Consider the following 12,011-nt stretch of genomic DNA (forward strand, 5'->3'; position numbering starts at 1 on the left):
CATGCTCACCTATTCTTCCAGCGACATAAATTCGGAGACAATGACAAGTTGACATGAAGTCTTCCCTCAAATTGATACGTCCCGACACTTCCTGTCAAAACCACGACATGCGTTCGGCGTCGTTGACTCATGGTGTTGCATCCGTCCTCGCCTTCGAGAGTACAGAAAAGGACGATGCCAGCTAGATACACACGCGATATTCTTCCGCCATCACTTCCCACCACCTACCTACCTACCTGTAAAATGCCATCTCCCACATGGACATTCAGTCCCTCTCTCTCTCTCTCTCTCTCTCTCTCTCTCTCTCTCTCTCTCTCTCTCTCTCTCTCTCTCTCTCTCTCTCTCTCTCTCTCTCTCTCCCCCAAGTCTTCATATTAACAGAAGCGGAAGGTGGGCGGCGGAGAGATCCCGATTCCCGTTTACTAGTCCTTCTCGGCTCTTCCATGGATGAAGAGACGAAGCAGATGATGGAGGAGAGGCTGCTGGTGAAGAGGGAGGAGGCGGCAGAAGAAAGCAAGAGCGATGGCATCACGTGGGGAGGAGTGGGGGAGGAGTGGGGGAGGAGGTGAAGAGGGTGGGGCGCATTGCGGCGCCGATGGTGGTGGTGGCGTCGTCGCAGTACCTCCTCCAGATTATCTCCGTCGTGATGGTCGGCCACCTCGGCGAGCTCTCCCTCTCCAGCACCGCCATGGCCGTCTCCCTCGCCTCCGTCTCCGGCTTCAGCCTCCTCGTTCGTACTCCCTCTCTCTACCTCTCGCCCCTGAACATCAGCTAGCATTCAATAATCTCAAGCATAAGTCATATATGAACATGAACATCAGTCATTCAAACAAGAGTTTGGGGGTAATTTCATTGCCTTGCCCTAAATGAAAATGCTTATCATATCGAGTTATTAGACAGGTTGTACCTAGATTCTTGGTCATTTTCAGATACCGTTTCTTAGTTGGTGAACTAGACGAATAAATCTAAATACGTGAGTCGAGTTATGTTGTTAGCCATTATCATTTACAGTTATCGTGTTGCAGCGGAGAGCCCTCTTCGGGATATCTTCAAATTAAGTGCTTCACCGTCTTTTTGAAAGGAAAAGAAATCGCGGGATTTATTCTAAACCTCAGCAACATGGAACATAAATCAAGATCCAAAGCTAATAACGCTTCTTGCCTATAAGCAGCCACCGACGATAAGTAGTCTAGCCAGATTATCACCAAAAAACCAAAGGGCCCTCACAATGTGGGCAAGATTCTTTCTACCTTCTTGTTCATGCAGAATCCTTTTCAAGCTGAAAGTCGAAAAGGAGCCAAATTGCAAATGTTCTGCTTCTACAACGAAACAAATTAGTGCTAGCAGTTTTTCTTGACATATTCATAGACACGTGTCACACCAGATGTGCCGTGCTTCCTTTTGCTTTATATAAAGCCCAATTATTCGGAGGCTCGTGGAACATCCCATACATCGATTAAGTCTAGACTTTTGGTTTGTGCATATAGCCCTGACTCGTAGCAATTTGCACGCAATTTATAATTTAATAAGATAATGGCGGTCACTATTCTCTTTCTTTACAATTATCTTGCACTTACAGCGACGGCACGTTAGAATGCTATGATACGATTTTATGACCAGTCATGACGTTGATGTCGTGTTATAAGAAAATGCCAATGGTGAATAGGTGTCGGCCCTTCTTGTCTTCTACTCGCCAATGCCATCAAGAGATTATAACATGCGGTCTCTCTCTCTCTCTCTCTGTTCATTCAGAATATGATTTGATGGATCCAATCAAATGAAATTGATTATCTGTTGGTTGGAGGTGGAGAAGATGCTACATGCACGGCTTCCCGGATGCTGAAAGAAAACATTTATCGTCTTGCCACACGTGAGAGTACTGCTCTTGTCCGCATGCTGATCTGCGACAACCCCTCGCTGCTGTCTTATTAGGCTTTGGTCTATCATCATTTGTTTTTGTATTCCTCTTCCTCTGTCTTTTCCTTGAGATGTTAGCATATAAAATGCAATTATTGCCACTGATAATTGAAGACACCATCAAGTCTCTTCAACTGTTAATGTTTTTCTCCTATAATCTGCGAACACTTTGTTTGATTGTGATTTGTGAATAAAATATTTGCATAGAGAGGTGTATGAAGTCGGCATCGTTCTATATTATATGAATTCCATCCTGCATCTATACTACGATATACAGTAAATATATGATAGCATAAGTAGCATATAATCCAAAATTTATTTGGAAATAAATCTTGAATAATATAGCATGGCATGGATCGTTTGCACTGCTGATATGTTGTGTAGCATGCTGAAATAGTGTTGGCATGTCAAGTGATAAAACCGACTTTGGTATGCAGGATTTGAAGAGAATTGCTTAGTCACCACTAACAAATGATGTAGTAATTACATAATCCGAAATTTCTTTTTATTAATAAAAAGAGAAAATTTTGCACAACAAGTCTTGAAAATCATGACACAATGTTTGGGAGTTTTGTAATTCCGCTGTGCGGAGTTATGTTAATTTATGACTTTGACATGACATTTGTGGGTGCCACAATTATTCTAATCAAGTCCATAGACTTTGAATTTGTCTAATATTGTCCTTCTACTTTTACAATTTCTAATCAAATTCCTTCGACGCCAAATCCAACTAATTAGGAGTGTCAATGGGTCGGGTCGGCTCGGGCTTTCATGATACCCTACCTGACCCAAAATCAATAGGGTTGTGCTTGGCCCGCCCAGACCCGGCCCAAGACCCTGTTCAGCATATACCCCAAGGTCCGAGTCGGGTCGGGTTAGGCCGGGTCGGGGTTCGGGTTCGTCACTCAATTACGACCTTTCCAGTTTTTTCATCCTTCTCCAACTCCATGCTTCTCTGAACATCGGCTTCGTTGGGCCCTAACACCGAAATCGGCTTTGTAACCCCGAATTGCCTTGCAGCCATCGCGATCGCCGGCACGGGGGGCGGCGACTCCCTCAATCCCTCCGAACTCACCATTCGAGACGAATCAAATCAAAACGCAAAAGCAAAAGGCAGAGCCTAAATCGGGCAAAGAACCGTCCCAATCAACGAAAAGAGATGTCCCAAAACAGAAAAAAGGTCCTCGCTTTCTCCCCTGAAGAACAGCACCGCCCACACCAAAAGGGAAATCCACAACCGGAGGATTCAATTGACGATCGCAGGGACGCCGGAGCCGAGGCTTGGTCGGAGGAACGGCGAGGGAGCGGGCGAGCAAAGGCGCTGACTTTCCGGTCCCGTCGAGAGGAGTGGATGAAAGGAAATCGAAACCCTAATCGAATCGAATCGGATCAAATCGGGATGCGCCGGAGGAAGGAGGGGGGAGGGGGAAGCGAATCTCGCCACGAATTCAATAGGAGAATGCGAAGGAGAAGAGCATCCCCGAAGCCCTCGATCATGTCATAGAAGAAGGAGATACAGAAGAGAGAGAAAGCGTTGATTTTTCTGAGTTGAGGAGAAAGAGGGAGATGTGTGGACTGTGGCTCATGGGTGGTTTTGTGGTGTCAATGGGTCGGGCCCAACCCTATCCAAACTTAGTAATACTCATACCTAAAAACCCTATCCAACGTAGACAACACCCAACCCCAAAATAACCCAAATTATAGGGTCGGGTCAGGCCGGGCCGGCATGGGCTTTTTGGACACCCCTACAACTGATGTGGCGTCTGACGTGGATAAAACTTTTTCCATGTGGACGTTCACATTGGCTAAATTTATCAACATCATTTATCTACATCCGCTAAATTTTTCCACACATGTCAATGTGGCAATCTGCATATTTTACCAGCATCATATTTTGGCTTCGTCCAATAGTCATATCACCTGAATTCGGTCGGATTTAGTGTCGGAATGACTTGATTAGAAAATTTGTGAAAATAGAAAAACTCGATTGGACAAATTAAAAGTACAGAGACTTGATTAGATAAGGCGTGATAATACAGAAGCATGGGATGATATTTTCATTTTTCCAGTAGTTTGTGCTCTCTAACACTGTAAACCCTAAATATCAATTCATTGGGTAGTGAAAATTCCTTCCGATTCCATTTTTCCATGCAAAAAAATCAACTATCAAAACCAATTTATCAATTTGTTGGGCGGCAAAAACCCTTGCCCTGTTTCCATTATGAAAACTATGTCCACATTGCGATCCCCCATCTGTTAAGGTATCATCCTCCAAGAAACATTGCATGAAATTTTCAGAAACAATCTCCATGGTTAAGTCAAAACACAGGCGAGAGAACCCTCATGAAACATATTTTAAAACGTCTTGATAAAAGTTTGAAATGGTAGGAGAGCACAATGCGAGCATAGAAAAGTACAGAAGACCCCAAAAACAACAGGCCCAAGGAATCTTCTTTCTGCTCTCGTTAGACCTGGAAGAACAAACGCTATGATCTCAAAGAGAAAAACGGGGCTTCCTAGGAGAAGACCGCAGTAGTCAGAAACCTGCAGTATGAAATAAAAGACTTAAATTGTAACAGCACGCCATTCATCATATACATTACATCACACAATCAAGCAAATACGCCATACGGAGGTATATATCGACTCTTCTACAGTTTGTACAACTTGATAATATGAAAGAGCTCAGGCATATTGTTTCGATCTGTTGATTCAGACAACGAAGCAACAGGAGTCAACCCAATTGGTAGGTCCATGTAATAAATGATGCAATTGTGCAAGCGGACCTAACGAACATATTCTGCTAGTTTTGTTTTCTCAGTCACCAATGAACTAGTACAATTATGTTTGAAGCTGTAAATTCTGATATTATGGTCACGATGGATCCATGAAAACCACATTGGTGATGAAATCACATTACTTGTACAAAGGATACTAGAGAGAGAGAGACCTTCAAAGTTATAAAGAAGAATTCCCCGGGAGCCAGTTGTAGAAATTGAACACCTTGTGTTTTGACGAGAGCTTCCAGGATCCTTATTAATTCTTTTGAGAATGCAAAGCATCCCAAAATAGCAGCACTGACTGCCATAACGGACGCAAATATTCGTTGTCTCGGCTCTTCAAGATGATTATATACACTCATTTCCCTGTCATCTGGAAGGAGCTCTTTATCAGGATACAGACATTGTTGCCCTCAATCGTGACCAGAATCATGCAAAAATTGGGGAAAGCGGGTGAATTATTTTTGTTCTTCACTACTCAAATCAGAATTATGCATTGTGGATGACTTCTTAGCAGCTATACCTACATAATCTTTTCCCTTCTTTGGGTTTGGGCATGGTTCTTTCCCATGTAGCCCGAAACTAGATGACGAGGAGCTTGGGACAGCCCTAGATTCTCTTTCTATTTAGGATGCAATTCTCTTTCTATTCAGGATGCAATTCTCTTTCTATTCATGGTGCAATCATCACAAGTTATTTGGGTTTTTATGGGAAGTGCAATCGAGTTTTTCTTGTCGTCAAATCTTCAATTTTTCCTTAGTGACATCCTCCATAGGCTGTTGTCTAGGAAATATTCTTGCTGCCTTGTAAGAACTCGATTGCAACTATTCAAGAAGATTTAGAAATTAACTGCAGTCGATCGAAAGATTTTGATCAGTGGTGGGTATTTCCATATTAGTTATTCGTGTTGTTAGAAAATGGGTTAATGTGATTATAAAGTACTGTTCATTATAAAAGGTGTCGATTCGTGTCGATGTGTTAAGTCAGTGTCATGTCATGACACGTTGATTGCGAGTTATTCTTCTTGTGTTTGAGTCCATGTTCTCCTTTTCATACAATTATTTGAGTTCAAGCAGAGCTCTAACAGAAAAATGATCATCGCAATTCACAAGCTCTCGAGTTTTTCAGTTCTTGATTCAGTGATATCACTTGTATTGATTGCATTAGATTACACGAGGCATCTGTAGACGCATGCAATTTTCTCTCAAATTTACTAAACAAGGTCACCATATCCGCACAATGACGGGGGTGGTGGCCGTTGCTCTGCAGACGACGGATGATGGAGGAGCCGAAGAAGCCGCTGCTCGAAAGGAAGAAGAGGTAAGAAGTAAAAATTTTAGGGTTTATATAACCCTTTTTACCTTTCTATTTCTATTTCTATTTCTGAGAATAAAGAAGTAGATATTTTCTACTTCTTATTTCTGCTTCAAATCTATTTCTTGGCCACTTTTTTATTTCTGGGAATAGAAAAATAAAATGCGTTACCAAACAGGTTTCTATTCTTTTTTTGTTCCAGGGAACAGAAAAACAGAAAAACAGAGAAACAGAAGCGTTACCAAACGCGCCCTAAAAGATTCCATTTACTCCCTTAAAATCTGAGTTTGAAATTATAGTGTTTTCGGTCATCATTCCATCCCATTCCTTTCTATTCCGTAACTTATTTAGTTATAATGCATCTTCCCTTAATATAAGTAGCGACAAGCGATAAGTAGTCTTAGCCAGATTATCACCCGAGAAACCAAAGGGCCCTCACAACGTGCTCAAGCTTCCTTTGTCCTTCTTTGTTTATGCAGGGTCCCTTTTGCACTGAAAGTGAGAAGGAGGGCGAACTGCAAGAGCTCTGCTTCTCCTATCAGGCTCGGTACAGCCAAACCAACTGGTCCCAGGAATTCTTCTTTTCACTTATTGGTCGACATGCATCGTACCCGATACGGCGGCACCCCTTTTTCCTTTATATAATTCGGGGACATGAGTGCAAAGGCCCGGCTATCCGGAAGCTCGTGGAACATCTCATTTACGGATTAAGTTTAGATCTTTCACCTTTTGCAGATAGTTCTTAGAAGTGCCTATCTTATCCTGAAGCACACCGTAATCCTCGTATCAGGGAGGCAATGCCGATGGCGAGCAGGTGTCGTATGCTAGTTTGCTACCACCCCTCGCTGCTGTTTCATTAGGATTTGTTTTTGTCCCTCTTCCTTTGTCTTTTCCTTCGAACGTTAATATATTTCTTCTGCAATCTGCAAACATTTTGTTTGAATGTGGATAAAATATTTGCACGCGCGACATGTCTATCGAATCCTCATCGTTCTTCGAAGTTAATTGTCCATGTCTACGATTTGACACTAGTGCCTTCCTATCGCTTTAGGGAGATTTTTTTGCTTCTTTTTTGGTAAATAGATATTAAATGAGGGTGCGTTTATTTTACGAAAAATTTAAGAGTTTGAAAATATTTACCAAAAATAATTTGTCATATCACCCAGAAAATAAGTTTACAAAAAATATTTTCATTTATTTTTGTAAACGATACAAGCAATTATTTTTGAAAAAATATTTTCCTGATCTTGAGTTTTGCAAATTTTAATTTTATTATTTATTATGAAAGGATTATTTAAAGTAACATATATCAATCAAGATATGCACAATCAAGAGAAGATTTTCGCACAATCTTGAGAGAAATAAACCAACAAAAATATCCTAATTATCTCTATTATAAAAAATATTCTAAAGAATTATCTTAATTATCTTTAACATCCTCTCAAACTCAAGTGTAAAAAAAATTTCTGAAAACGCTTGGACTAGATTTGGTTCGCCGATGTCAAGTAGCCATGGGCTGGCTTTGTTGACTAAAACGGTAACAGGATGAACGCAACCGAGGATGCTAGCTTCATAATAATAAGTGGTCGATATGGCTGGCTTTGTTTTCAAAACTGTTATTGAACGACGCGGCCTTTGCGCTATAAACTATGCAACAACTCCAGCCATGGGAATATCCTAATTATCTCTAATATGGAAAAATATCTTAGAGAATCATCCTAATTATTTCTAACAAGCTATGTTCTTTTAGAATAACCATAAGAGTCACATATATATCTAAGACTATCAAAGTTTCTAATTCTCTTGGTCTTCAAGTTTTGAAAAGAATTCCTTACTTGCCGAAATTTTGAACGCCTGGTGGTGTAGTAATTACATAATCCGAAATTTCTCCTTAATAGTGAAAAAGAAAACTTTGCACAATAAGCCTTGAAAATCATGAAACAATGTTCAAGAGCTCGTAATTGCGATGTGCCTAGTTGCGTTATTATCTGACGTAGGCATGATGTCATATTATGGGCGCCGCTGACGCGATGAAACCATTCATAGTGTCATCAGGTAAAGTCAAGACCCCATCTTGCAAAGCTCTACTTTGGCCAAAAGAAAATCATGGGAGCTGTTGAAACATGAATGTCTCTAGCTGAGCGCTTGAGAGAGAGAGAGAGAGAGAGAGAGAGAGAAGGGGAGAGGCACGCGACACATTTGCATATGGAGGAGAGCGAGAGTCTGTTAGTGAGTAGCGGTGGAGACTGAGGCGGCGGCGGCCATGACATTTCCGGCTCGAGCTCGGGGTGGAAGACATTGAAGGAGGAGACGAAGAGGATGGGGTACATAGTAGGGCCGATGGTAGCAGTCAACCTGTCGCAATACTTCCTGCTGATCGTATTGGTGATTATGGTGGGGCACCTCGGCGAGCTCTCTCTCTCGCCAGCACCGCCATCGCCATCGCCATCTCCTTCTGCGTAGTCACCGGTTTCAGTCCCCTCGTGCACCTCTCTCTCTCTCTCTCTCTCTATCTCACACACACCCACACTGTACATATCTGAAATCAATATGCACGCTTGTGGTCGAGCTTACAGAACAGGATCCATCGTTTTCGTTCACCAACTTTGTATGCTTATATGCCTTCGATGCTTTTATTTCTGCTGTGACTGGCTGAGCCATGTCGCGTGTTGATTGTCGATGCTGTTCGGAATGTCGAGCGCCCTCGAAACTCTTTGTGGACAAGCATATGGAGCTGAGCAATACCAAAAGTTCAGCATCCATATCCACACCGGTATTTTCTGTCTTGTCTTAGTCTGTGTCCCCTTATCGCTAGTGTGAATCTTCATGGGAAAGCTACTGGTTCTCATGGGTCAAGACCTCGAGATCTCCCTCGAGGCCGGTAAATTCGCCACCTGCCTCATTCCCGCGCTCTTTGGTTACGGAACTCTCCAACCTCTGGTCCGGTACTTTCAGACCCAGAGCCTTGTTTTCCCTCTGCTCGTGAGCTCTCTCGTGACGCTAGTTTTCCACATAGCGCTCTGCCGGACCCTGGCGTTCAACTCTAGCTTCCGTAATCTTGGGGCAGCGATGGCCATAGGCCTGTCCTATTAGTTGAATGCGATTATGCTTGCATTGTACATGAAGTATTCCCCCCATTGCGCGAAGATGAAAACCTGTGTGAGGATCTCCATGGAGCTGTTCCGAGGGATGAGAGAGTTCTTCAGCTTCGCTGTCCCTTCTGCTGTCATGATTTGGTGGGTACTCTCTTGCTTGTCTTAGCTTTAAGTTTTCCTGCTAAATTGTGAGTCTCCGAGACGTTATACCAAATGATGCATTATCGTCCTAATGATTTCAGCCTTGAGTCGTGGTCATTCGAGTTTCTGATAATGATTTCAGCATTATCGTCCTAATGATTTCCGCTAACGTTGTGTAAAATGTTATTGCAGTTGGGAGTTATAAGGTGATGAGTGATTATTGACCCCTTGTTTTGCAGGTTTGGGGTTTGGGAATAAATGTTTATTTTTTTCGAACTCTTGAAACGTTGTTTGTTTATAAACTGTTGTGCATGCTTTAAATGTTTTAGCATTACACTGTTGCACACACAACCATGCTGCCGAACCTGGGCCGCGATAGGATATTTTAGGATGGTGTTAAGAAAGATACAACCTCCAATGTGAAATTGCGATGTAGAGGTTGCCTTTCTTTTCCCCGAAAATTTCCTCTTGATGTTGTAAGTGTTTATCTTTGTCTGCGAGACCGCGTGACTATAGGATATTCCTTTTCGACTGAGCCGAAGTTATGAGGACCTGGCACCAACGGGAGATTGCGACGGTCAGATCACCCTCTTAGCTTCACTTTGTTAAGCCGTCTAGAGTAGGAATCAGCCGCACGTTACATTCGCATGTTTATGTGATTGAAAGTTTGTTATCCACTGTAAGTATGGTTTCTCTCTTTACTTGTTAACTTTTGGTTGAAACTTTCATTTTTGAAATTCGTGGAAATCAATCGAATGCCTTAGGTGATCTAAGCTTATAATTGAAAATTTTAGGCAATCACTCTTGACACTGAGCCTTGAGCATAAATCTCAAACACCTTTGATTTGGCCCTACCAAAACAGATGGTTTTGTCTAAACTTTCAGTTATAGGCTTAAAATCACATTTTTTGTGCAGAAATTCTTTCAAGTCAAGATTGTATTTTGGGGCATAAAATTGAAATCACATTTTCAATAAAATTCTTTCTTGTTCACATTTCGGAATCAAAATTCAAATCACTCTTTGTGCATTGATTTCTTAAAATAGGAATCACCTCTTTTTTTAATAGTAAAATCACAAATCAGTCTTTCAAAATTGATGCCACATTTTTGCATATGAAACTTTTGGAATATAATGGGCGTTCGACTGATAGCCGCGATTTGATCTTTTAATGATGTCTCATCTTACGACGAAATCTTGGCGAAATACCAAATCCTCGCAAATAGGGACCATGGGGTTATACGTGATGTTCACTCCTCGAAATTCTCACACTTGGGCACGTCAAGAAGTGGACTTAGAAGCTAGGACGAGAATTATTTATTGCATTCCTCTATGCAAGAATTTTTTGTGCCATGTCCTTGTTTTCATTCTCATTGGGACCATGTTTTCTGATTTAGGTTTTAGTTGTGAGCCCAATGGAATGTTTTTGTAAATCATGCAACTCAAATTCAAGTTCATAAGCAGCTTTTTGCTTTGGGTCCAATTGGAGATACTGCAAGCTATCCATATGGGTTGAATTTTCTTGGAAGCCTAGGAGGATGGTAAATTGTGATCGTTCCAATAAAATCAATTCATTTCGAAACTGATTTGTTCATGCATTTTCTCGCAAACAGGTGAGAATGGACAATTTCGAAAATTGGTGTTTATCTCCCTTGGAAGACAAAGAGAAATTGAAATACCGCCAGATGTTGTGCACAAAATTCAAGCCAAAGATTGGTAGAGCCGTCCCAAGTTCATGGATGAATGGCTGTGAAAATTCTTTAGATCCAGCGATTGATGAAGGGAGTGTCGAATATCTAATTCGATCCTATCAACGATGCAAGAAAAGTAATGGAAATTCGCACAACACAAGAATTTACGTGGTTCAGCAGGGGAGATGTTCCGCCTACCTACGTCTACGGGGAGATGAGATCTGTTTCACTAATAACGTAGAAAAGTGTACAGCCGCTCTTTCTCACTCCCTCCTTCTCTTCTTAGAGACATGTTTCGCCCTAAACATATATAGCGAAACCCTACATAGCACAAATTACAAAATTGCCCACATAGCCTAAAATATTTAGCTTTTCCATATAATAGAATACAAGACATCATCCTCAACAATCTCCACCTTGGCTTGGATTCTGTAAAGCCACCTGTGAAAGAATATGAAATATAGATGTCTTCATCCCCGTACCTCCATAAGAGGTACACTCCCGCACTTATTGAGTGCGTCCCTCACCTTCAACAGCGAGTTATATTAATTGAGCCCAAACAGGACCCAAACTTCTCAATAGTGACTGGCTTGGTAAAACAATCTGCAGGATTGCTATTCGTGTGAATCTTCCGCAAGTGAATGCTGCCATCTGACACAAGCTCCCTGATTTTGTGAAACTTCACATCTATATGCTTTGTTCTTGCATGAAATACTTGATTCTTGGCGAGATGTATGGCACTCTGACTGTCACAATGTAACACCGCACCTCCTTGCTCTAAACCCAACTCACGAACCAACCTAGTCAACGTGAGCCCTTCCTTAGCAGCCTTCTATAACCGCCATGTACTCGCTCCGTAGTAGACAATGCAATTGTGGATCGGAGCATCGCTCTCCATGAGATAGGTCCACCACCTAATGTGAAGACATATCCCGTAGTAGACCTCCTCCCTGTCTAGGTTACCAAAGAAAGTCCGAATCAACATATCCCGCTAACTCCTTCGAACCTCCGTCGCGATCGAACATAATACCCAAGTTTGCAGTCCCGCCGATATCTAAAGATCCACTTGATCGCA

At 41.9% G+C, this 12,011-nt stretch overlaps 2 long non-coding RNA genes and 1 pseudogene across 2 annotated transcripts; 2 read left to right on the forward strand and 1 right to left on the reverse strand.

Annotated features, from left to right (window-relative positions):
- Nucleotides 1–366: 366 nt before the first annotated feature.
- Nucleotides 367–9,272, forward strand: LOC115663561 (protein DETOXIFICATION 14-like; annotated as a pseudogene).
- On the forward strand, nucleotides 775–1,430 carry LOC130137764 (uncharacterized). Its single transcript, XR_008816155.1, has 2 exons — nucleotides 775–843; nucleotides 1,026–1,430. It is a non-coding gene; the product is annotated as an uncharacterized LOC130137764 (long non-coding RNA).
- LOC130137762 (uncharacterized) lies at nucleotides 1,755–5,322 on the reverse strand. The gene is made up of 2 exons (XR_008816153.1): nucleotides 4,868–5,322; nucleotides 1,755–2,075 (listed from the first exon to the last, which is right to left on the reverse strand). It is a non-coding gene; the product is annotated as an uncharacterized LOC130137762 (long non-coding RNA).
- Nucleotides 9,273–12,011: the final 2,739 nt, after the last annotated feature.

The sequence above is a fragment of the Syzygium oleosum genome, unplaced genomic scaffold (genome assembly GCF_021117445.2).
Source record: "Syzygium oleosum isolate NSW1041296 unplaced genomic scaffold, Sole_v2.1 Sole_v2.03, whole genome shotgun sequence".
Taxonomy (NCBI): Eukaryota; Viridiplantae; Streptophyta; class Magnoliopsida; order Myrtales; family Myrtaceae; genus Syzygium; species Syzygium oleosum.